General features: G+C 51.6%; 1 long non-coding RNA gene across 2 annotated transcripts in view; it reads left to right on the top strand.

The window, feature by feature from the left end:
* Positions 1-24,263, top strand: part of LOC109118621 — a 67,910-nt gene that overhangs the window by 6,998 nt on the left and 36,649 nt on the right. For both annotated transcript variants that reach the window (XR_002025979.2, XR_002025978.2), the window contains exon 2: positions 4,056-4,286. This is a non-coding gene — a long non-coding RNA (uncharacterized LOC109118621). The remainder of the gene's footprint in view (positions 1-4,055; positions 4,287-24,263) is intronic.

The raw sequence follows: 24,263 nt of genomic DNA, 5'->3' as shown, positions 1-24,263 counted from the left end.
CACTAAATTACACAAGATCAGCAGGGACCTCTTTGGGGGCCCAGGGCTCTGAGCTTCTGTGTGGAGCCTCATTCAAACTTGGAGTGAGAACAGAGATTTTCTGGTCAGGAGTGTGCACTTAGTAATTCAGCCCAAGTTTCCTTGATCCCAGACTGCTTAATTTTGGCCCAGGCCACAAAAACACACAGAACAAGACATTTCTAGGGCTGGGCTCGGTACTGAGGAAGCCCTTGTAGGGGTCCAGCACCTTGGCTGGGCTCCTAGGAGATACGCACCTTGCACGTGCCCAGGAACAAAGAGGAAAAGCAAGGAGTTGTCCTCGCATGGGCAAATATTCTCCAAGGTCCTCTCAGCTCATCCACCCTGGCAGGAAAAGACTAGTATAAAGAGGGCAAAAAACCCCTCTCTTTCTCAGAACTGATAACCAAATAAAAATCTGGTTATATTTTCTGTCTAATAAGCACAAGAAGTTCCATAACTCCCTTGATTAAGCATATTATCCTTCTCCAGAAAGGCAGCTTGATTTATGCAGAGAGTGATTTGGACATACTTTCTCCGGCCACGAGATTTCATAATTCCTGGTGTATGTCTGGGAAATCTCCCCTCACCGAGAGCCCAAACCAAATGAATGTCTTCCAGCGTGACCCAAGGAATTAATGAGGTTCTTGCTGTCAGTTTTACCCATCCAGGGTCAAGTAAATCACTCGCTGCCTCTCGGGGGGCCTCTGTTTTGCTGCCTCTCTGACTCCACGCTCAGTGATAACGACGCTGCAGAGGCCTTTGAAACGGGCCTCACGACACCCTCCACCCAGCGCCAGCAGACGTGGGCTGCCCTCTGTCTGCTGCAGAGCGGCCTCTGATGGAGGCCGTAATTGCTGATAAATGGGGTATCGATGAAGCCCGTGCACTCGAGGTCCCCTTGCTTTTCTGCTGATGTGGGGATTTACATCCCCTCAGAATTGGTGTATGCCCAGCCCCTTAACTCCCTACTGGTGCTCTTGGCGCAGACTTGAGTTATTTTTCTCCATCCTCTTTTTGGATACACTGAAGGGGGCTGGTAAGAGGCTTGTGGGGAGACTTCTGTTCTTCCTGCCAGAAGCAGCTCTGTAACCAACTGTGAGACCAGGGCCAGAGCCCTGGCGGGGCCTCGGATCCTTGTGCTCCTCTTCCCCTACCACCCGTAAGCGAGGACCTGAAGGACACAGGGATGGAAGGTGTCAAAGCTTTGAAAGCACTGGATCTGGTCTCAGAACTAACGGTCCAAGTTCTGGGGTTTGTGGTCAGACTTTACCTCTGCTCTTCGCCTGGGTTTCTTTGGCTGTTTATAAAGGAGGTGAGGATGTAGCTCCCTGGCACTGTTCCCACCTGGCAAGCGCAAGGTCCTGAGTTCAATTCCTGGTACTGGAAAAACAAAAGAGGCATAAATTCGGATGAAATCAAAGCAGTGATTCTCTCCTGTCCTCTTCGTGTTCTTTAATTGTGCATTTCCCGCGTGATGTGGTGTATGTCAGCTGTTGGTGTGACCACGGCTGGGGGAGTCACTCTGGGATTTGACCCACAGTCGGAGCAGCCAGGGGCTGTGCCCCTTCTCACCCTTTCGGCATAGAAAAACCCACCCAAGCATGGGACCCTCACTACTGGGCTCCTCTGCGAGACAGGCAGAGCACGAGGGCCCACCCAGGAGTCTGTCCTGCCTCTCCGAGCTCCCATCCTGGGCTGTCACAGGGACTGTTGGGTGCCCCACGGGTTCTCCAGGGTCCAGGGCTGCTGCCGCCGAGGTCTGAGCTCCGAGGTGAGGATGAGCAGTGTCTTCCTCGTCCGGTTCACTCAGTGCTCAGCCCCTTGGCGCGGCAGGTGTGTCAGATTTGCCATTTGGCAGACGAGGAAATTCAGCCACCAACAAGTTGTGGGTTTTGATTTTCACAACCCTTTACCTATGTTGGTTCATCTTTTGCCTCGTAAGTATGAGGAGGCGGTTCTCGCTTTGTTCCTGTCACTGGAGTTTAGAGGGAGGCAGGGAAGCTTGCCCGAGTCCCTTGGGCCAGGGAGGACAGTGTGCTGCTTCTGTCACTGTGCCTCCAACGACAGCCACAGGCAGGCCAGTCACACACGGGGATGTCCAGGGGTCTGGGAGACACGGCCCGCGCCAGACACTGAGACCACAGCCCAGCACACTCCTCGTTTTAGATCCGACTGCAGAGCCGTCTGCCTATCATCAGACTGTGCTGCCAAGCAAGAGTCCACATAGAGAGGGACGGTGGCTGGGAAAGCACGTGAGAGCCACTGGGGAAATTGGTGAAACCCGGTCAGAGGTGACAGGGCCCTGTCCAGCAAGCTGAACTTGTCTGGTGCTTCTCTCGTCCCCTTCTGGTTTTGTTCAGCTGGAAAATGCCTTGAAAGGTTTTTTGTTTTTTTGTTTTTGGTGCTTTGTTTTCCATTTCTTGGAAACCACTATGTGGCATGTGTGGCTTTTCCACGTAGAAAGAAAAGTGCAGGTGATGTTGGAAGTCACTACAGGACACAGCTGCGAGAGGATGCTTTTGAATGATAAAGCTTTGCTTATTTGCTTTTGTAGGGTTTCAGCCTTTAATACCCCAGTGTAGACCTAGGCCTGTGTGTCTCAGTGGGGAGTGACTCACATGCTGGGTGCTAGGGGAGAAGGCGGTGTGTTCTTCCAAGGGGGCACCCGGGTAGCTTGGTCAGGAGCAAGCGCCAAGGGTGCCCAGTTTGCACTGGGGCCTCAGCGTCCTTGCATGCAGTGTCCATGGTGATGCCTGGAGCAGGAAACACTGTCAGCTGTTACCCGTGAGAGTGCGACCCTGGCTAGCAGATTTCCCACCTCATTTGTTTCTTTTCCCTGCGAAGTGGGAAGTGAGGTGGGGAAGGGTAACTTCTGGCTCCTGGGACGAGGGTGAGGGAAAGGGCATGTGGCTCGTAAGGCTGGCACGTGTTAGCAAGTGCCAGTGTGAATCATGACTAGGAGCCCTCTAACAACATGTTTACCCAGGAAATCCAGCACAAATCAAAACCAGGGGCTGCCGTGAAACCACAGGGTGGCCAGCAGAGAGGACAGTGCCCCAGGCCATCTGGTGGCCACGCGGGCTGGTGGCGTGGAACCCCCTTGTGTCTTGAGTCTGGCCAGTCCCTTCCTCCTGTGCCCAGCCCCCACACCAGCACTCCCAAAACAAGCCCACAGGCCTGACAGTGTGGAGCAGTGATCATTTGTTTCCCTAGAATTTGGAGCTGGAAAGTTTGACCTGGGAAGGGCTGTCCACCCACAGGTAGGCTGGAGCTCAGATTGCTCGATTTCCCAGGAAGCAGAAATGAGCCCAAATGCATGCTTGTGCTGCAGCCTGGCCAGGAACACTCCTCCTGCAAAGGCTGAAGTCACCTTCCTCGGGAGCCGAGCCTGGGGCTGTGTGCTCTGGACAGGCAGGGACCTAGTTCTACCTGCAGCAGGACCTCGGCTGGCACAGGGACCAGCGGCTCTGAGAATGGGGCCCCTGCTCGTCCTGCTCAGTGTGAGGCTGATGGTCAGCAGGACAGGCCCCCCGGGTTGGACAGGAAGCAGCTGTCACCACCAATGTCTGTGCCCTCTGCACCCTGGGATCTTGTCCTAGAAGACCCCTGCCTTGGGCCTGTCCCTCAGACCGAGTCGGTGGCCACAGCGCTGTGACACCAGATGTGTTTGTGCTGCTTGCAGTCAGACTGGGCTGGCTTGGACCTCAGTGGTGCCCAGCTGCGGGGCAGGAAGCAAGGGTGCCATGGCCTGTGGGTGGGGGGAAGAGGAGCACTCGGTGGACACTGGGCCAGCAAGGAGTCTTTGCCTTTCACTCTGGTCCTGGTGAGGAGGGTGATGGACAGGAGAATGCTGGACAGGAGGATGCTGCGGGGGACGGTGGAGACCACAGGGGTCAGCACAGGGCCAGGGAGAAGACAAACTTTGCCAGCCAGATGTGATGTGGACGTGGCCCACTCCCCTCCCTAGACTGGATGGTGTCCTGGTTCATGTGTTGAAGCCCCAACCCTAATGCGACTGTTTGGGTGACTTTCAGGAGATGCTAAGGCCATTAAGGTCATGGAGGTGGCTCTGGTGGCCTTGCAGGAAGAGGGAGCAGCCCGTCTTTGTGCACACTGGAAGAGTCTCACTAGGCTGAGCTTTGGACTTGGCCACTTCTGGGTGGAGAGGAACCACGGCACCCAGGCTGACCAGGACCCAGGAACAAAGCCACAGCAGCCACGAAGTTCGAGACCCTGCCTCGATCAGCCAGGAGCTCCGTCCAGTGGTGAGTAGTTCGGGAACTTGTGACAGAAGAGCAGCACAGAGCGCCCCACAGGAAGCGCAGAGCCTGGCTCCGAGCCCCATCTTCAGTGTGTTCTTGGGCCTGCTGCACCTTCTGCAGGCAGATCCCAAGAGTGACCACTTCCCAGGGGGCCGTGGGGACCTAAGGGCCACAGTAGCAAGGGATGTGCCCTTCTCTGCCGCCTGATGTCCCCTGGTCCAGCCGAGTCCACACTGCGGGGTTTGTTTGTTGGGAGCAGCCACCCGCCAGGATGTGGCTCAGTGTGGGGACCCACATCTCATTGCTCTGCAGTGTGGGTTTGCCGCTGTGTGTTCCACACACACTGTACTCCCAGTAAGTGCAGGGTCCCCCAAAGCTCCAGAGGCCTGGAGGTGGCCGATGGGGCTGAGGCCACACGGTAGTGACGCAGGACACAAAGGTGAGGGATAAACAGTGTTACGGGGGCAAATGAGCAGTTCCGGGGCCTCCGCTGAAGAGGCCAGGCTCGCAGACAGGTGCTTTCAGTGTCTCCCACAGCCCCTTCCCTCCTCTGTCCCCAAGAATGACATAATTTCCTCACTGGTTGCCAGACCTCGGTGACCCCGTGTGACTGGGCAGATGAAAAGCTTCTGCCTCGTCATAATAGCCAATAATACCGGGTCCCTTCCAGGAAAGTTTCAAAATAAGGCAGCAGCTGGTTGAGAAAAGTGATTGCCACACTTTTATGGCCTCAGATGTGCTTGTCACCAGGCCATGTCCTCCTGTGCATTTCCCCTTTTTTCATAATCGTCACTGAGCTTTCATTCCGTTTATTGAACCATTTGAGGAACAAACGGCCTCATTAAGACTCCGGCAGGCCCTGGAGGGGTTGATTGGGGAGCAGGTGGGAAACAGGGTACCAGGCATTGAAGAGCCTGCACGGGGGATGGGGCAGGGCTGAGGTGAGGGATGGACAGGGACAGCTATGACAGGGGCCCCTTCCTGAGGCTCCTGGGGTCCGGGCACTGCTGTGTGGTTGCTTACACTATCTGGCTCTGGTGTCCGACGGATGCTGTGGTGAACTTGACGGTGGTCGGCGCTCGTGCTGGCCACTCAGGGCGAGCGCATCCTGTGATGGTACAGACGCAGGAGCTAAAGTTCCACAGGTCTAGGGAGTCCCCGGCCGTGGTTGTGAGTTAACCCAGGGCCGACGCCCAGGGCTGCACTCTCCCCACACGCACACCTGCGCGGGGGGCGGGGGCGGCCCCGAGGGAAGTGTCCCCCTGTAGAGCGGCTCCACCACTGTCCCTGCACCTCCCGAGGCCTGGGCCGGCCCAGGTTGTTGGGACTCACTCAGTCCTGCCGCTGTGATGTGCAGCAGGAGCGCTCGGTTCTCCGCGACCGGTACCAAAGCATGAGGAATGAGCATGGACGGAGGGAGGAAGAGCCCGAGAGGCGCTGGGAAACAAGGCCGTGATGAATAAAAGAGGGACGAGTGGGCAGGGGGTGACAAGGGCCTGAGCCTATGAGGGCGCTGGGAAAGGCGGAGAGAGGGCCACTGGTCACTGCCCCTCCTGGCTGGGACAGGGCGCTTGGGTTTTGCTTCCAGAAGATGCTGGGATTGAGGAGCTGCAGGTGCTCTTGTTAGAGCTTGAATCCCCTGCCTGAAGGCGGATGGTGGGGTGTGGGGCGTGTGTGTAAGCAGAAGGAGGAACTGAGTTTTTTGCTATTCATAGGAAGCTCACATTCACTGTTTCTATCTCTGCTGACACCAAATCGTGTTTCGATGGTCAATTCTGTTATGTAAGGAGCTGCCATCTCCTAGGCCTTGAGGACCTTTCCCCGCATCTTCAAACCTCTCCTTGGGCCTGTGCGACTCTTGTAGCCGTGACTCCTTGGGGAGTCTGCCTCCTTTCCGTCAGCCCATCCCTTGAGCATCAAGCTCCGCCAGTTTTACCAGGTGGAGGCTGCTGGGTAACAAGCAGTCCCAAGACCAGGTAGCTTTAAACAGTGACCACTCATGTAGCTGCAGAGGGGGTCACTGTGCTGTTCAGTTGATCTGGGTCAGGCTCAGCCATGCCCAACAGGGCTCCTCATCCTCCTGTGGTCCCCTCTGCCGGGTCGGATGGTTAGGGTGGCCTTGGCTGCATGGCTTGTTGCCCAGGCCGTCCTCAGCTTGCTTACTGGGGACAGTATTGCAGGAGAGAAGGATGCCCGGGGCTTCCTGGGGCCCAGGCTTGGACCTGGCACAATGTGTACCTAGGAGATTAGTACAGCACACCTCTGGGTGCGTCTAGGTGGGTCATGGGAATGTGACCTCGGTGAATTATACCTGGTCCTCTCTGAAGCTGTCTGCTTCCTGGATGCCTGCAGGTGAGCAGTTCTCCCTCACCAGGCTCATCTGCCATGATGTTTCTGCAGCGGAGCCAGCTGACCCTGAACTGAATCCTCTGAAACCATGAGCCATGATAAAACTCTTCTCCTTTAAGTTTCTGGTGTTCAGTATCTGGTTCCAGGGATATTAAGCTGGCCAACACAAGTGTACAGTAGTGCCTCATTTGGGTCTTGTTAAGTTTGAAGGGAATTTTAAAAAAAGAATATGTTATCAGATACAGTCTTCTATCAGATATGTGATCTGCAAATAGTTTTTCATGGTCTTCTCATTTTCTTAATGTCTGAAGATCAGGCATTTCTGATTTTGTTAAAGTCAAACATGTCAATATTTTCCATGGGATTTGTGCTTTTAGCACATTATACTGGCGTTCCCGCGTCACCACGCACCTCTGCATACTCTGCTGACTCTGTTCCATCACATCGTGAGGGCGATGTCTGTGCCAGTGCCCTTACTCCTTCTGGTTCTCCGGGACGTGCTACACAGCTGGAGCTTGTTAGTCATGAGCGTTTTACTCCGTCTCCCCGTGACTCAGTGATGGCTTTGGGATGAAGTGTGGGGTGTGGAGCAGAAGGAGTGCGATCAGGTGGACCCACCTTGCCCAGCTCTGGGATCGGGCAGGCCTTGTCCCGCTGGGCCCTCACACTTTTCTGTTGGGTACACACCGCCCACAACTGCGGTGCACACAGAATGAGGTCACACAGGCGCTCAGACAGCTTTTCCCTGCTTCAGTCTTTTTGTGGATCTCTGCCTCAGACTCCTGGGTGGCACATGAGGAGCAGGAGCCTGGAGGAGGTAGAGGCAGTACTGCCGTGGAGTGGGCAGATACAGGCCAGGCTCGTGAGCACGACAAGGAATGAACAGTCAAGTGCACATCTGGAAGCAAGTGGCAAGCAGCTACATTTATTGACGATCACAAGAAGTCATGCTCAGGGCGAGTCTGGGCCAACAAAAGAAATGGGACATTGGAAAAATGGTGCCGGGCTGCCAGGAAAGCAAAAGAGCTGCACATGGGTCATGGCGCACAGGGGCAGCATGAGCAGCCCCCGGATAAACCGGGCTTTTGGAACTGAAAGGATCTGCACCTCGGCCCAGATGCCTCCCCTGACTACCCAGGCGTCTTGACAGGGCTGAGTCATTTCAGGGTTCTCAACACCTGTGCCTGTCCCAGCTCTCACCCTGGCCTTAATTATATTTATGAGATGTAGTGCATATTCATGAACCCCAGTGAGATGGGGGTAGAACGAAAGTGACCAAAGGTCAGGCTCATAGACTCAGCACATATGTGCCCTCGCTCAGGGTACCAGAGTCTCTTTGGCTTTTGTTGGTTTACTTTCTACCTCTCTCAGGACAGTGGAAGGAGGAGTAGCTGCTGGGTGCTGTTTGGAATTAAATGGACTCCCGTAGTGCCACTGTTTCTAAGTGAAGTAGGAGGACAGAGGACGCTGTTTGGGTGGGATTTGGAGCGTGACACAGAAGGAGATCCTGGCCCCTGGCCTTTGTGCCATGGTGCCCATCTCCTCCCAGGGCTCTGTCCTCCCTGACTTGAAGGTCTCATGGAAGATAATTTATTTGGAACCCAGAGTGGCAACTACACCATCCACCCTGATTTCGTGCTTGCCCATAAAACAAGAGGAGAGACCATTCAATTACGAGACTTTTACAGGGTAGGAGAACGTTTTCCTGATGCTTAGAATTATAAAAATCACAGAATGCTATTTCTGGAAGGGACTTTGGAGATACATGACAATATTTTCTGATTCCTGATTTAGAATGTGGGACACATGCTTGTTTCCCCAGAGGGCTCTGTGTGTTTCCAACAAAATAATCAGAGGCATGTCCACTTGGTCACCTGCTCCTCCTTGTGCTTTTCTGCCCCATGTTGACCCAGCCAGGTCTCCCACCTGACATGGCATCTCTTTCATTTCTCCTGCCCTGCCAAGCTTGACCTTCACATCTCCTGGCCTCTGTACCTTTCTATCTGATTCTTCTCCCACTCCTCCCTGCCTGCTGGGTCTCTGAATCCTCCGTATCGATATGGCTCTTCAATGCGGCCAATCTGACATCATGCTAGCAGTGTGCTTCTATGCATGTACTTCCTTTATTAGATGGGTATTGATTTGTCATCCAGGCCTCAGCAGTCTTGCAGGAATGCCTGCTGCTTTGAACTTGACTCCTCTCCTTTATTTTAAAGGCAAGGCAATGATAAGTTACTTAAATCAGCTCTTTTCCAGAAATTCCCTTTTCCTGAGGAATGATTGATCTATGCTCAGTACACCTGGGAGTTGACAATCCATGTTCAAAGCACTTCTTAAAATTCTTTTAGCACAAAGAACTTGAGAGTCCTCTCTGTACCCCGCAAGCGCATGGCTCAGGACCTGTTGTTAGCAGGCAGGGACACAAGCATTGTAAAGTCTTCGGGGAGGTAGACAGTTCAGCTTCCAGGAACCTCAGCTGACTGACAAGAGTGAAGGAGGCCTCTGTACAGATTGCCATGGGTTTTCCTGTGTGGGGATACAACGAGATCTGCAGAATGTCTCATCCTGAGAGAGAAAGGCTGATTGGATGACAAACAGGCTGCTACTGCATTTTGATCAGTGTTCTTACAATCAGACAGACACATCCCCTCCTTCAATGTGTCCCCAAACCCCAAATTTATAGATCTCTTCCTTTGCAAAACCCCTAAAGCAGGTTTATTTCCATGGACTTGACCTTTGGCATTGAGACTGCGTCCCCATTGGCAAACCTAGCGGCCATTTGATGAGCAGACGGCCATTTTGGCAGCCTCCTTAAGCGCTGAGGAAAGAGGCAGGAGTGTACATATGGAGACCTCATCCCCAGTTGCCTAATGGATTCAAAAGACATCCTGAATATTCATCATTTCTCCTTTTATGAGCACCTTGGCAATTCCCTCCAAAGGCGAAGGCTGCAGTAAATTCAGAAGTGCCATTTAGTGAATACCAATTTATCCTCAATTCAAGTCTAGAGTTTTTCCTGCTCCTCAGCACAATGTTGGAGCTCCTGAGGTTCCTGTGAATGCAGGCATTGTCCAGGCTGGGGGAGGCAGGGTTGTTTGTGTAAATTCTGAGTTGAAGACGCTGTCTGTCCTCAGCCTGCTGCCTGAGCTTGTGTACTTCCCTTCCCGGAAGTTGGAAACTACGTTTGGGGGAAATGTGAAAAGCATGCTGGAGCACTTGGCTTGGGGACAGACTTTTAATTAGCAGTTGTAAATTAGCAAATCTTCATTTTTGGCTCTGTGCCCCTGACCTTTCTCTTTGGAGGACTGGAGATCCACCTCAACATTCCTGAAACATGTCCCCAGGTACTGTCGGGATACTCGCTCGGTGGAGATGGGGACAGGAGCAACCCAGACCCTCCTTGTTGTTCCTGTTCATTTGACCAGTTTCAGCTCACTGTCCCCGAGTGCAGGTCGGATGGCCTGGGACCGTGTGGTCCCCCTGAGGCTCTGTGTTGGCAGTCAAGCTTCTTCTCTCCCCGCTCTGGTCTCACCCAATAACTGATTTCCTCTATTTCTCCTCTTCTTGTCTGGAAAAACTGGAACCTAAAGTCTCTGCCTCTTCTGCTTTTGTGCTTTCTCCCTCTAGGGCAGAAACACATGCACACATTGTTATCTATATGCAGTGGTGTGTTCTTTGAATTAGATGTCCAGTTCCATCTTTTAGCTTACTGTAAGACAATTATATGCCAGAGAAAGCCAAACAGTGGTCAGCCCAGCGGGGGTGGGCCAGGCAGGGCTGGCCAAGTGCCTGACAGCCCTCCAGGACCTGCTTGTCTGCACACAGCCTGTTATCCTCCTCCCTGAAGCCAGGAGGTGATGTAGTTTGTTTCCTCTCCTTGTGCACCCCACTACATTCTTAATGAACTTAAGAGCTCCCCAGCCTGGACACCACAGCTCACAGGCCCATCTGGCCCATGACCATGTTTTCCTTGGCCTTCACACTGCTTGGGGATGTTTTTAATTAATTGCCAACATTTACAAATTGGGAAATTTCACATGAAAGCATCCAGACTTTGGGAGCCTCATGAAAGACTGAATAGTCTGGAAAGCCTGGGACTCTATTTCATTCAGCAGGTGGCCAGGGCAGGACAGGTAGGTACAAAGGAAGAGCTGAGCCACTGTCCCTGTGCGTGTTCTGCACCTGTCTTGTGCACTTCCCACTGGCTGGCCTGGCCTCCACAGGCATTTGAGTTTGTGAGGTCTGCTCTGTCTAGGAAGATTATATTAGCTTCCCACCTGCTCCAGTTCTTGGAAGGAAGGCACCCACTGAATCCAAGGAAGATTTGTGACTCTCACCAGTTTGGGAGGCTCAAAAAGCCAAAAGCCAAAAGCTGCTCACCAGGAAAGATGGAAGTTTCACACTGGTGATGTTGATTATCAGTACTTTTTTATGCTCAGACACAGCTCTTGGATTTGGTCTTAGATCTTAGGATCCTGCAATTCTTTAGCAGAAATTCAAGCAGTTATTTTAAATCTGTAGCAGACTCGAAGTGCACAATTGGGGGGATGCAGTCAAGTAGCAATAGGCCTTGTCTGGGTGCTGCGAACAAATTCCCTCTGCCCAAGCGAAGTGTCCAGGACACGGAGAGAGTAAGCGTGTAAAGTGGCCCATTATCCCAGCATGCATGGCGAAGGGCACTAAACTGCTTTCTAAACTCGGCGTGCTTGCTCCTTGTATTGATGAAGAAGGAAGAGAGATGGTGGCTAGAGGGGCCCTGCTCTTGGGTGAACTGTGGGTGGTGAGAAGGCCGGCTCTGGTGCTCCTGCGTCCAGTGACAAGCGGGTCCTACATGACCCGAATGGCTGGGTGAGGGTGATTCAGGTACTTACAGGTGACCGACCCTCTTCAAGGGTTTGCCTGACCCTTAGATGGTCACCTGTGAGGGAGCAGTGCGTGTGCCCTTTGATGCTCACTGGGGCAGTGGGCTCTGGAAGTCTCTTTCTGAACCTGAGACCCCAGCATCCTGTGAAGCAGGAACTTCGCACCTCCCACCTGAACTCCACATAGCCTGTTAGGGCTTAGATCTGAGATGTCCGCCAAAGACCTTGTATGCTCAGAGGTGGGGCTTTCAGAAGGTGATTAGAAGATAAGGCTGCTGTACTCAGCAGTGAATTTAGCCACTGGTGCATTCCGAGCTGACGTGCTGTCAGGCCATGGGCCCTGGTGGGGAGATGAAGGTCACCGGGGGCATGGGCTGCAAGTTTGTGTCACCCTCTGTGGCTCCACCTTTCTTTCTGCTGGCTCACCGTACTGTGAGCAACTTTTCTCCACCACACCCTTCTTGCCTCAGAGCCAGCCAACCATGGACTGAATCCTCTGAAACTGTGAAGCAAATAAACCTCTCCTCTTTTAAGTTGTGAGTGTTGGGCATTTTGTCCCTGGGACAAGAAAGTGCCTGAGACATGGCCTGTTGGTGGGCTGAAAGGACTGAAAGGATGTCCTACTCCAGACCTCTCTGTGTCAGTTAGGGTGAGAATTCTACCGTTCTTCCAAGATTTCCTGTCTAATTTTTTTCATGTCATACTAAGTCAGTATCTATGCTTTTATATTTTTTGGTACTGGGGATCGAACTCGAGTCCTTGCACTTGCAAGGCAGGTGGCAGAACCACTGAGCTAAATCCCCGGCCCTAAATCAGCATGTGTTGTAGAATCAGGTTTTAAACACAGGGCTACTTCTTGCTTTTTGGATCTGAGAACATTGTGATGATCAACTCTGTGTTCTCTCCAGAGCACTTAAACTTTTGACTCTATTGATCTCAGCTTTTGGAAGTGGTTCTTGGCTTTTGCTTTTCTTCCTCGTTCAACCTCCTGGTTTGGTCCCTCTTGGCTTTTGATTCTGAGCGCCCTACTTGTAATCCACTCAGGCTGAAGGAGAACTGAGAAGTCGGAAGTGTTTTATGTTCCCGGCTGTAGGCCTTAGGAGGTGCTGACAGTGTTCTGCAGGGATATCTGTTCTGGTATTCCTGTTGAGATCCGTGGAGTATCTGGAGCAGAGAGCTGAACGGGGCCAGAGAGCAAGGGAAACGGCCTCGGAGACAGAGCTGAGAATGTGCGATGCGGGGAGTCTGCCTAGCCGAGGCGGGGAGCTCAGGGGCGGGTGGGGGAGCAGAGAGGAAGTGACGCTGTCTGTGGACCTGTGCGAAAGAGGAGCCAGGTGCCACGAGGTTACGTAAGCAGTCCGCACAGGCGTCACACACTGCTGCGATGCCGGACAACAGAGGGGTGGTCTCAGGTGGGAGAGGGCGGCAGGCGTCACAGGCCGAGGACCGTCATCACGCTTGGTCAGGGGAGGAGGCTTCCGTAGGCTGCCCTCAGGGTGCCTGCTTCTGCCTCCAGAGCTTTCTGTTTGAAAAACAGGCTAAACCGCTGGATGTTTTCCCCTTGAAAAGACAACAGCAAAAATTCTCATTTTTTTCCCAAGAAATAATCAGTCCTTATTTTTAAACCCAATTTTATTTTCTGTTTTGTAGAAGAGCAATTTGGAGTTCTCCAACGGAAAGTTTCTGTCAGTGTATCTCATGAACATATTTGGCTCCTTTATTTCTCTCTCTTTGTGATTGTCTGGTTTCTCCAGCTGGGGTCAGGCTGAGCCCCCTATGCTGTGGGGAGAGGAAGCACTTGTCACGCCCTTATCAGCACAGTGTCGTCGCGAACCCTAATGACAGTTGATAAGCACACAGTATTTTGGGTGAAAACCAGCATACCTTCATGGTCATTAATTGTTACTGGCTTTGACAACAAATAGAGCTATTTCAAAATTTCTTTCAAAAAGTGCTAAATTATTTGGGGGTGATATAATGCTCAATCCATCTTAATAAATATTTGTCATAGCATTAATTCATCAGTGGATAGGTCTGTTTTAGGTTAGGGACGGGATGGGCTACGTTGATACAACAGGGAATCTCTTGTCTTCTAGGAGCTAACACTTGAATTTTGAGGTCATAAATTTGCATTTTCATTTGGGATGAGAAGTAATCAAATATGTGTCAGGGCTCAGCATAGGATGAGGTATTTCTTACTACACAGAGATGGACTGATTCACCGCCAGAACTTGGATTGCTCTGCAAAGACAGTTGGTGTCCCCTCAGTCTCCATAACCACCAGCTGGAGTCACTCTGGACATCGTCTCCCCACAGGGATCTGGGAAAGATCATCTGTGCTCACCCCACGCTGTCTGTGCTGGTGGTTCTGACCCCTGTCCTTTCTCAGTTCCTTCCTCCACTGTGATGCCTTCAGTTGGCTTTATGCTCCCCAGGTGCGTTACTGCCTGCTGGAGGAGTAAGGCTCAGTCCTCTCAGTTCCTTGGGCTTTGGTTGGATCTCCGTCCTCCAACACTCACAAGCTGGGCCTCGGAGCCGGCTCTGACAGTGTCTCATTGTGCGCACCCTTAGGTGTTCTGGGAAGAGGCTTCGCTTCCTCCTGAGAAGCTTTTCTGATAGGCAAGGTCACCTCCAGCCCTGCGTCCTTCCTGTCTGCCTCCCTTGCCGCACTGACCCGGTTACACCACCTTGAACTCACCATATGTAACTCCTGCTTTCGGGTCAGATGCACAGCTGTTTATGCTGCACTGTGCTTCTCTGTGCAGATTTCCCACTTGCGAGACGTAGGGGCCTCCTCTTAGGTTACCCCCGTCTTCTACTCCAACTCTACTAGGATCTGCTTCAATGTTCTCAGCTCTTATGGACAGTATGAGATGTTATTAACTTACATTTATAGCCAGCTGTAATCAATACGTGTCTGTGACCAGGTATAAGAAACAAAAAATTAAACTGGTGATAAAAATTTTGTTGATGCCCAAAAGAGGTTTTTCTATTTTTTTTTCCAAGTTAACTTAGTGTCTCCTAAATTAAAACTATTGTGAAGTGCTGATTAAGACATCAAATAGTTGACTATATATTTTGCGGGGAGGATTTCACTTCACTCTGTGTGCTTAGTTTTTCTGCTGCTGGATGAAATGCTTGACACCCACAACTGAAGGGAAGAGAGGTTTATTTGACTCATGATTTCAGAGGATTCAGTCCATGGTCAGCTCTTCCCAGCGAGGAGCATCATGGGAAAGGGCGGGGTGGAGCAAGGCTGCTTGGTTAGTGCCAGCTGGAAAGCAGTTCCGGGATCAGTGACAGGAAGAAAAGGGCCAGGGGCCAGACAGAGGCACCGGAGTCACCCCTCCGTGACCCACCCAGTCACCCCCAGAAGCGTGTTTTACTAATTCCTAGGTGGCTCCCAAGCCAGTCAGGTTGACAGCTAAATTTTAATGTCACACTGCATCTTTACTTATTTGATCATTTCAGAACATCTTATGAGAGGAAAACACATGAAATGAATCTTCATTTATTTGTATTTGTTAGACTTTTTTTATCCTCTGCAGTTAGAGATTTTACCTTCTCCTATTCCGAGGTTTAATAAGGTTTGTGTTAAAAAAGTACATGAATAGAATTATGAATTATTCTAATCAAACCAGTTGCTTAGCAAATAAAACTAAATTTATGTTCAGGCTGAGATGAAATTTCTCCTGCAGGGTTTCTGTTAGAGATATCATCTGTTGAAGAAAAATGATCCCGTCTTTGTCAGCTGTTGCCATCCCACCCCCAAGCAAGGCTGAAAACTAGACCTGCAGTCCTTACAAATGGAGAAAGAAACGGGGGGAAAAAAAAGACTTTCCTGCACCCTGGCTTTTTACATAATCCTTCACTTCCCTTTGGAGGAAGGCCCTCTGCAATGGCCTGTCCCAACAAGAGACATACTTAATCGCTAATTCTTTGTCTTTGCCTTCTTTAGTGTTATATTTATGATTACAAAAACTCGTTTAAAGCATTATGGCTAAAAAATGTAGTCCAATGTGCTGGAGCTCTTAGGGAACCCTAATAGGCTATCAAAAAACAGTGAAGATTTATTCAATGTCTCCCTTCCAGGAGGATATATTGTTGGTTCAGCTGCAAGTTCTTAACTTCATCATATTTTATGTACTCTGGCCATCACGGATCGCCACAAGGCCTGTGGCATGGTGTGATTTAAAACGTGTTCTGATTAAGTATACAGAAGCGGTCCCTGTTCCCCAATAGAGGAAGGAGAGGAACATCATAAATATACACTGTTTAAGTGTAAATTCTACTCCACACTCAAACTGTATTGTACTTGCATGTTTTATGCTCTGTTGGTACTTTGAAAAAACTCATTTCATTCAGGGGCATTTCCAGGGATCTAACCAAGAGCCAGACGGCAAGGACCTATTTCCTGGAATTCTTTTCCTAGGACTGGTAAGAAGGCCAGAGGAAGGAAGTCTATGGGGCAAATCTCTGCTGCTGCATGACACACAGTGGCCACACCTCGCAGCCTAGCAGCGGGACGGGCAAGAGTACCCACTCGGTACTTGCTCACGGCGGGGCTCCCATCACCCACCGCGAAGACTGGCTGTGGGCCCCTCTGCAGACAGGTGCCGGCCCTGGCAGTGTAGGTGAGGCGAGAGAGGTGCTGCCTCTTTCTCCTGGCTGTCTGCTCACAGCAGCGTCCATGCCCCGCAGGCTTCCTTGGCCCCCTTCTCTGTGCCTTAATGCTGGGCCTGGGGCTCTCAGATGCCTGCCTTTCCTCTGTAGCAAGCACTGTCCCCAGCTTTCTTTTGTCACTTTGCTCGTGGGTGACTGCGTTTGGAAGGGAGGAGCGGCTCATGAGTTTGGCCTGCGATCGCTGCTTTTTCCCGAAACTTCAGAAGCAACTTTACAACTGTGCAAGATAAAACTCTGGGACAGCTGAGTCCATCACATGTGGAACCTGAGGTGGGACCTGGGCCAGGTTTGTTTGTTTGTGCTGACTTTAGACATGGGAGGGAGCTGGCGGATGTGAGGACCCTGCAGGAAGAGCTCAGAGCCGGCTCCTGTCCCCTGCCCATCGCCCACTCTGCTCTCGCCCGACGTCCTATCTCTGCTGCCCCTCAAGTGCAGAGTCTCAAACCCAGGCAGCCAGGGGGTGTCAGTGAAGCACCCTAACTGTGCACTCCTCCTGTGCTTCTGGGCCCCAGACCAGCTGAGGCCAGGCCTCTCTGCAGAACTGCTCTGTCTGCTCCTCCCTAGCGCCCTGGCTGGTTAGTGGTGAGGGGAGAGGGTGAAGTTTACGCGCAGGGCCCAGCTGAAAATGACTTTAGCACAGAGTTTATTTAATACATCCTCCAAATTGTATTTTGAAGCCTCTGTTAACAAGAAAGCACGCTCTCTTCGAGCAGTGGGAGTGTGTTATAAATGGAATCTGCAGACCAGCAACACTCCCATTAATTCTCCCTGTCTACAATTACTATCGTTGCATTCTTAAAGCACTTTTAAAATAAACTTCTCCATGATGTCATGTGTGCACTGCAGTCCTGTGAGCGGGACGGGGACGGCAGCATCTGGATGCGGCCGCTGTCTTCTCGGGAACATCTTGATGGCTGTAATTACTGTCATGTTATGGGAACTTAAGAGAAGAAGGCGCCAGAGTTCCAAATAAAACATAAAATGGCTTTGATATAATAAATGTTACTATCATTGTTTAAAAATGTTGTGACCCGTCTGCTAGTTCCTGAGAAAGATATTTTCCAGCCCTTGAAATTTTCCCTCCTCGCTCTCTTTCATATTCTATTACTGCAGATAAGGATGAAGAAAATCCTCGGGAAAGACTTGTTTTAAATCAGTGCGACACAATGCCAGCATTGTCTCCCTTCAAGATGAACTTTCCAATTAAATTTGGCACGAGCTTTACCAGAGCCCTGAGCGGCTTCTCTCCTAAGACGTTGTGCCCACCCTGTCAGGGAGAGCTAATAGCTCGAGAGTTGTGACTGTGGTTAACTGCAGTCCGTAGGGTGAGGCGGGAGCAGAAGCTTTTCCTGCCAGGATGCACATCACGTGTAGGGGGGATGCTGTCATCCCATGGGCTCCAGTCTTGGAAGGGCCCATAAAGAGTTTGGATCCTGCATTGGCCCAGTGCTAATAGCTCGAGAGTTGTGACTGTGGTTAACTGCAGTCCGTAGGGTGAGGCGGGAGCAGAAGCTTTTCCTGCCAGGATGCACATCACGTGTAGGGGGGATGACATCCCATGGGCTCCAGTCTTGGAAGGGCCCATAAAGAGTTTGGATCCTGCATTGGCCCAGTTTCTGGAAGAAGTAGTCTGTAGTGGTATTCACTTAGTTTCCCTAGGAAGTTTTACTACGTGAAATTCATTCAGCCTTGAGAAAGCCAAGTTCTTGCTTCACAATGCCTCTTTGCAACTTTAAGGAAGGCGGCGCGTCCCACGGAGGTGACTGACTGGCTGTGCTGACGGGTGTGCACAGACCACAGAGGTCCACATTCCGTGGACCGAGCTTCTCTGCTGGTTTGCTGGTGAGGTCTTTAGGTTTGAGGATGGATCCAAAGATGCAGGACTCGGGACTTAGGAAATTTATCTGAACCGATCTAGATTTCCTCCTATTCTGTGTTTATAGAGCAATCTTTTCACATGTGTCACAGCCAATGGACTCTCCATACTCTCTGGGACTAGTGAATTTTTTCATTTCACTGGGTACCATGTTTCCCCTTTTTTCCAAAGTTTTGCTCATGTGTCCTCTCTGGCTGATTGGCAGTAATTTAGACAGAGTGGGCGGGGGGAGCTGTGGTTCAATCTCTAGGTGCTCTCTTCACAGTCAGCACGAGCCAGCATCTGAGATGAGGCCAGGCCAGGCGGGGAGGGGCTGACCTCGTAAACCACTGAACCTTCTCTCAGGGCCAACCAGAGTGCACTGGGGAGGCCCTGCTCTCCTGAATGTCTCCCACTCACAGGACGCTTCCTCGGGTCCGTTCCTCCTCAGAGCTTGGACAGAGCCATTGCCAGGTGGGAGGAAACCAGCAGATTGGCATGAGGGGAGAGGAGAGGTGGACGGGTGGAGAGTAATTTGCATACTAGAAAGCCAAAGTCAGGTTTAATTTTGACTGGGTGATTGCCTTAGCCACCTTTTCATCCCTGCGTCACAGTACCCAGCACCCACAACTTAAATAGGAGAAGTTATTTTGGCTCATGTTTCAGTCCATCGTTGGCTGGTTCCAAAGAAAAAACAGTGTGGCTGAGGTGCGTGCCAGAGGAAGAAGGTGCTCGAGTCATGGCAGCCAGCAGCAAAGAAGGAAGAACAGGGAGCAGGTAGCCTTCCAGGTCATGGCTCAGGAGGCGGCAGATGCGCCTTTCCAGTCACGCCCTGCAGTGACCAGGCCCCACTACCTAGTGGCAGTCAGCTACAGCACCCGGCGAGCCCCGCCTGTGAGCGCAGGAGGCCCTTGGGAAACGTCCAGATAGAAACATGGCTGTGATATATATTTGAAGCCGCTCAGTTTCTTCCTTAGTCCCATAATAGGCTTCTTTCTTTTAGAAAATGGCTCCACCTTCGTGTGACTCTTTCCATCCATTCCATCGCTTTATTGTTTCAGTACAGCCCCTGAATGTTGGATTCCCAATAACAAATAGTAGTTGTAATCCAGAGATGCTTGTGTGAGTGGCCTTTGTAGAAGACAAATCGACCCTTCCCGTTGAAGCAATATGCTGCCCTTTCAGCATTCAGTAATACTTCATAAAACCCCAGCAACTCTGAGCACTCACTCTTCCTGCTGTCTGTTGAAGCGTTTACGAGACTTTTACTCAGGACAAGAGAAATAACAAGGGAAGAAATGACTCTAAATACAGAACATTTTATTACACAAATAAAAAAAGAGAACGTATCTGTTAGTTCTTGCCAACTTTTGAAATATGGATTCCATTTGTCTTTATTGCAGTCAACTCCCATAGTGCCTTTTCCCTCTTTATTAATTTTTGAATGTTACTATTAAGCGGAGGTATGTGCCTACTGGACATAGGCAAGCTATTTCAACGAACTTAACAAATGAGGAAAATATATCAACTTAACTTTTTATTATTCTGTCAGTGAATTAGGAGGCATGCAATTATTATAGCTCATAATCTCCTTTGTAAAAAGTCATACGCATTATCACAATAAAATGCCCTGTCAAATCTATAATAATCGTGATGACTCATAGATATCTGATTCTTCTTGTTAAGAAAAAAAAAAAGTACAGGAAATCCAATATAAATGAGCTGTTTTCCTCAGTGGTGTAATAAAACTTGGATACTGGAATATGAGTTTTTGATTATATCATCCGCTGATAATCTCTAGCTCATTTCCTCCCGGTGAGGAGTCGGCCTCCTTTCTCCCACACCAGCCCCATTTGGCCACTAACGTTTAGCAGTCCTGCCCTCGGCGGGGAGAGGCCTCCCGGTGTATTTTCAGGGCTGTAAATTTTCACTGTCAGATTTGAGCCAGGGGTGTTAAGCTCCAGAAGATACACATCTGCTTCCTTCTCCAGTGGTCTTTGGTTGTGCTTCATGGTAGAGGAGGCTGGAGCCACCCCAGTGAGGCCGGGGAAATTGCAGTGTTTCCGAGAGAAACACTCATGACTATAAATAAATACAGGCAGCGTCCACTCTGTCCCGAAACTCTGCATTTCTTTTCAGAGCTCCATGATAATATTTTATTGCCCTTTAATGAACAGAGTGAGTCACTATTGAGTTCTAAAGTGAAAAATTATGTTGTAACCTGAGTCATAACCCCTGAATGTATCTGGTTTCTAAGTTTGGATTTCCGAATGGCAGGTTTTCCTAAATAGGATTGCATGAACACAGGGCCAGCAAACAAAAAGAAATGTCCAGCGGTGACTCGGACGGTGCCCGCGGATCATGCAACATCTCTGGCCAGGAGTGTTTGTTCAACACTGACCAGGCTAGTCACCAGGAGCATCGGATGTGCGTTCACGTTCTCTCTAGTCTAATGCCTCACTAACCAAGCTGGGAAGGGCAGAGACCAACTCTGCAGTTGGCAGCAGAGATAAATATAGTCAGGCCTCGATTTATAAATGGTTTTGTTCCAAATTCTGTTTCGTAAGTCTTTCTTTTGGAAGAGCGACAGCGTTTCCCCATAGAAACAAAATTACAAATGGTGGGCGGGGCTCCCAGCCAGCCCGCAGATGCACTTAACCCAGTGTAGCTGGAGAGGAGCGTGGCAGCGTTGCTCTCCAAGTTTCTGCACTCAAGCGCAGCGCGTCGAGTGCACCCTTGGTTGGGGTCCGGTGATGCTTGGGTCCCCATTGGTGCAGATGTCACAGCTATTGAGACAGAATGGAGAAGCCACCCCGGAAGAGAGACACCCAGGACCCTGTTAGGGCTGTCACAAGGTACAAGGGGATGGAGGAGGCCCTGGGGTAGGCGGAGGGGAAGGAGAGGCTGAGAGGGTTCCAGGTGTCCAGGTGGTAAATTTGGTAGCACCCAAAGAAAGCAAGATTGGATGTGATGCTGATGGAACATCAAGGAGAAAGAGAAAGGATGAAGTGTTGTCAAAAACACGGAAGCCAGGGACACAGGTGGGGTCAGATGCTTTGTTACACTGAGTGCCTCTGTCCTTACTCAGGGGCGGTGTGTGTGTGTGTGTGCGCGCGCATGTGTGCTTGAGCAGGAGGAGCCCAACAAGGGGCAGACCCTGTGGCAGTGCCTTCACCAGCGATAGCCGAGGGCCACAATCAGGGCTGTTCTTAGTGTCCTGTGCTGTTACTAGAGGACCACACTTTCAGGAAGCCAAGGACGGGGCGAGCATTGCAGTGCTCAGTGCAGTGCCCACCCTGCCCCTTCCCGGCTGCATCCCCAGAGCTCCCCCCTCTGTGGACCCCACACCTGGTGAGGTCTGTCTGTGCCATGTCCAAACCTGCAGTCTGGGTGTGACCCCCTCAGCGAAGCCTCTGTAGGGCTGGTGGTGCTTGTTTCTGCGTCTCAGCCTGAGCCTGCAGGGACCTCCCTAGTAAGGGTGCAGCTCAACTTGATGCCACCACCCCTTGCTGCTCCAGGATACCTGGTGCCTTGCACTGCTTGGCCGGGTGAGCACTCAGCGCTCCGGTGATCTCAAACCCTTGCCAGACTCCGGTGTGAACACTGGGCCATGTGGTGGCGGAGTCGGCCTGCCTCCGTGGCTGTGTGTCTGTCCGGCAGGGCCTCCCCTGCTACAGCCACCAGATCCCTACACTCGATCTGCAGTGGGGTCCAGAGGCCAGGGTGCTCATGCCCCTGGGTCTGAGCATCTGGAAGATCAGACTTATTTTGGCAGAAACTGTGTCACCTTCTGAAGCACACAGCTTGTCCATAAGTCTGGAAACAGATGTTGCGCCAGGGGCTGTCCCCTCTCCTCTGAGGAGACACAGGCGGCTCCGATGGGGCAGAGAAGCCTCTTCCCCAGCTCCCCTGGCACAGTTAGGATCAGCAAAACAAACCCCCAGTGATTTCTTAGCAACATGAATCGACACAGACGGACGGATGGACGGACGGATGGACGGACATGGCTTGGTCACACACAGCACTGCTGGGGAGGGAGGGGACAGGAACACTGTGACTCCTCCCCCTTTGCAGCCCGGTCCAGGTGTGGCTGGTGAAAGGGCGGCTTTGTGCCAGCTTCGTTTTGAGCTGTGTTTGACTCAGCCCAGAGGCATCTGCCGTCATTGGAGCAGGAAGCGGAGAGAGCTGGGGTCTACAGCTCCGAGGAGGGTGGTGAGTGCCCTGGAAGGAGAGCTGCAGGCAGGCATACAGATGGGCAAGTGCTCTGTGTCCTTGACAGGAAGTCATGCGACGGGCACGTCGCTCGCCCAAACTGGGTGGTCCTCCGGGGGCTGCTGCTTTTCCAAGAACCAGAGGGCTGCTGAGGTAAAACTCCACATCCCCGATGGACCAGAGGGGAGGGAATTCAGGAGCAGGCCCCAGAGGTGTCTGTCACCTGGTCCCAAAGGCCATTCCAAACAGCGTCAGTCTCTCTCCCTCTCCCTCCTGCCCCTGTATGTGTAGACAGTATGATTAGAAAGTATGATAAATACTTAAATTGAAAAAAATTATTGCAGTAAGACACATGCGATGAGTCCCCTCAAAACGCCCCCTCTTATTTTGTACACACCTCTCGCTGTCCGCAACGGCTCTGGAGTCCTCTCCCTGCGGGTCTTTCGCTGCACTGTCCAGCAGCCTGAATGTCCCGAACTGACTCAAAACCTTTACCTTTCCTAGTCGTTGTGACTTTGGGAAGAGCCAGAAGTCGCCCGGGGACAGACCCGGTGGATACGGTGGCTGAGGACACAGTGTGATCTTCGTAAGCGCCTCCTTCCCCTGCATGGCATTTGGCAGCAGACCCTCTGTATCGTGATCACGTCTGATAAAGATGTGAGAAGCAGTAGCGTATCTCTAATTAGAAAGGAAAACTTAAGAGGATGCAGAAAAAGCCCCCAAACCACCCCTGTCACGCCAGCTCAAAGTATTCAGGCAACACTTGGCTGTTGGCAGTCAGTACTTACTGCATGACGGGTCCCCTGCAGGCAGGCAGAGGAGGGCAGGGCGTAGGTGTGGGTACGGCACGTTTTGTTTCCTTCTGGAGTTCAACTTTTGTGTCTCTTCTCCTTTACGTCTTCGTTACCTCGTTACCTGCCTTTCTTTCCTTCAATCCCTGCTTTCATTAAAGTCAGGAATATGGGCTACTAGCGGATCACGAGCCAAGAAGACCCGCTGAGCAGAGGGAAGCAGGCATGAGATCTGATGAACTCTGGTGGACGTTAAATAAAGCCAGCAATTGCTCTTCACCACCTCCTATCATCCCCTTGAAGAGACGCTTTAAGAATACAGTGCCAACCCAAACCCACGCTTGCACCTGTTGTGAGAAGCGGTTTCCAGGTCCTTCCGTTGAGGCTTGTGGTGTGAGCAGAGTCACCTTCCCGAGCTCCACATGCAGCCACAGAGAACTCTCACCAGGATCCCAAGTGGCGCCAGCTGCAGTTGGAGAGTTGGCCTGGATTTGCCAGTTCTTAGCTGAGCGCAGGAGGGGAGTTTCTTAGTTTCTGGGAGACAGGTGTGGCCCCGGCTGATTCTCAGTGGAGAGGAGACACCTGCAAACTTAGAGAATAGATTCAGAGAATCAGAATGAAAGGATAAACAGTCCCTTCTGGACAGGGCCATCAGACCTAGCAAATGAAAACATGGGGCCTCTTTGAGATCACCCTGATGCTAAAATAGGGGCTCTGTTCTTCATGGGAAGTGTAATTCTAACCGAGTGTGGTGCGTCTTGTCTTATAACTCTACATCTGCGCAATGAACCACATCTTCAAGGTGGTGGGGACCTGAAACTCTGTGCAGTTCTCTGGGGTCTTCGCTATTTAAGCAGAACCGGCCCTGCTGCCTCAGCTACCCTTCATAAATCACCGCTGCTTCTCAGAGGTGACTCCGCCTTCTGCCTCCTGGGGCGGCCCCTGGATGAGGAATTTCCTGGGGAAGAAAGCAGCCACCCCTGACACACCGGCTGGTGTGGCTCTGGAGAGATGGGTGCAGAGGCCGCAGGAGGAGGGAGTGGGGGGCTTTGGCCATGGTCCCCACTCCGCTCCATGTCTGGTATCAGGACCTACATGGCACACTGCCACTAGGAGAGATGTCCACTGGGCTGGTGTCTGGTGGAGGACGGGTACCCCCGCTGAGCTGGGAGCCACGGTTCCCAGGGGAGCCGGAGGTGGCATCTCCATCCTTGGGGCGGGGGGGGGG

This window comes from Fukomys damarensis, unplaced genomic scaffold (assembly GCF_012274545.1).
Source record: "Fukomys damarensis isolate Sample0158 unplaced genomic scaffold, DMR_v1.0_HiC HiC_scaffold_11, whole genome shotgun sequence".
Lineage (NCBI taxonomy): Eukaryota > Metazoa > Chordata > Mammalia > Rodentia > Bathyergidae > Fukomys > Fukomys damarensis.
Note: the sequence above shows the minus strand (reverse complement) of the source record. Positions and strands in the feature narration are given on the sequence as shown.